This window comes from Galeopterus variegatus, unplaced genomic scaffold, assembly GCF_000696425.1.
Source record: "Galeopterus variegatus unplaced genomic scaffold, G_variegatus-3.0.2 Scaffold501, whole genome shotgun sequence".
In the NCBI taxonomy this organism is placed as follows: domain Eukaryota; kingdom Metazoa; phylum Chordata; class Mammalia; order Dermoptera; family Cynocephalidae; genus Galeopterus; species Galeopterus variegatus.
This window is the reverse complement of record NW_007726612.1, coordinates 345307-347482: the sequence shown is the minus strand read 5'-3', so window position 1 is coordinate 347482 and position 2176 is coordinate 345307.

Sequence of the window (2176 nt, the reverse complement as noted above, 5' to 3'; positions counted from 1 at the left end):
TACATTTAGTATATTTTCAATGCTATTTAAATATGTGCAATTAAAAAGTGCAATGCTGTATATGTGCTTCCTATGACTCTCATTAGTGATTATCAAGTTTTCCTATTTTTAAACCAAAAGTAAAAAATAGCAAAACAAGTTCAGTATAAGAAGTAAAATAGAAGAATATAAGATCGTGTGCTATAAATATGGAAAAAAAATGCTGGGCATAATAGAAATATTTGTATTTTTTAAACGAAATCCTTAGAAACTGTGTATTAATTAACAACTAACATTCTGTTAGGACGAGAAAGGCCAGACTTACTTAAAAGAGTTTTATAATTAGTCTTCATCAAATGGGAAGATTCAAATTTTGCTTCTCTGGCTTTTAATAAATTTATCTAAATGCTAAGATCTTTTTAAAATCATTAGAAGTGCCAAACCTGGAAAACTTTGATACCATAAGTAAAATTGGAAAAAAAAAATAGACAAAAGGTCATTTTCAAACTCTCATATGATAAAGTAGATGTTTCCTAGAAGGTGGTATTTGGAACTAAAAGTTCCCAGGTACATAATAATGCAGGTGGGGAAGTACCGAGGTTTCTAATTACTTCAAATACACAGTATAGAAGAAAGATTATATCTAATTATGTCTAACATTTTTTAAAAAATAAGCTTCAGACTTTCAAGCTTTGAAGTCTACCTACTTGTATATCTTATCTTAGGTATTAGGGATTCTAAACTCATGCCTACAGAGGCCTGACAGCTAAATTAAGGACGAAGTTGACTACAGTGAACTAGAGTGTACATGGCCCATCTGAAAGGACTAGGCAATGCTCAAGTTCAGTGATAAACGTGAAAACGAAGGCAAGGTGTGGGCAGATATTCATTGTAATTAACAGAAGTCAGACAGAGTCTTATATGTTCAATCTTTTAATAACAAATTCTGAAAGACACACATTCTTTTTTTTTTTTTAAAAGCATTGTGTGGGCCAAATTTATCAGCAAGTTTGGTATTATCAGAGGAGCTGTTAGTTGGCTTGATTAAATCAAACTAGAACACTTAAACATAATTTGCCTTGCTTCCTTTTGTATTCACTCGAACTAGGCAAATTTGCAAGGTCAGTTAATAAGCTGTCTTTTGGGAATTAAGAAAGATATACAAATATTTTTTTTATTTTAATTGTCTTAATTTATAGTGAAATATTTAAATGTTTAAGAGAACCTAATAATTTTCTAACAATTAATATAGCTATTTCTATTCATAATGATGTTCTGAATAAACTTATTCAGTTTTTAAAATTCTTTAACTTTTGAATAAAAACTACTTGATATTTTATACAATAAGGAAACTTGTTTATTTATTTATTTATTTTAAACTTTATTTTATTTTGTCAATACGAATCAGTATAAATTCTAATATCAGCTAATGTTTTCACCATGAATTATTCTTCATTTGACTTTATAGTCCTCTTTAGTACATGCATTTTACTCTAAAAAATGACTCATTCGATTCTTATTCTCCTAAGAATAAGAAACATGATTTACACTAGTATTTAAATAACATTTTAAGGTGTGATAGAGAACCATGTCTACAGAATTATTTATGAACAAATACTCAATTTTTATAATTATAAATGTATTGTAGTCCAAGCAATTAAAAAATCAAATTAAAAATGAGAAAGGCTACAACCAAATTCTTATTCCATTGCTTAGAAGAACTACAAAATGTAAACAAAAATCCTTCATGACATTTGAAATGCAAAATATTAAATCATTATGTCTGAATACGTAGGGTCTTTAGGAATCCTGCTTTGGATATTGCAGTATGGACCAAGCAGGCTTTTACTACTGGATTTTGGTTCTTATTACCATACCTGAAGTTTGTCATGAGATTATGAACCAATCCCTTTACTGTTCTGAATTCAGTTTCATCACTGATAAAATAAGAGAATATTCTTAAGTGTCTTCAAAGGTGTCTTATATAGGTCATTTCATGCATAAGGTATTGAGTCCAATTATCTTCAGTGACTGTGCCTTCAGTGACTGGTAATTTAGTTGCTTAATGAGGTTCATTAACCCTTGCAGACCATGATTTGTATCCATTACTGTAATTGGAAAAAAACTTTACATTATACACTATGAGCATAACATTTTTTTAATCCACATTAAATCTGAAAAAAGTCCTAACTAAATA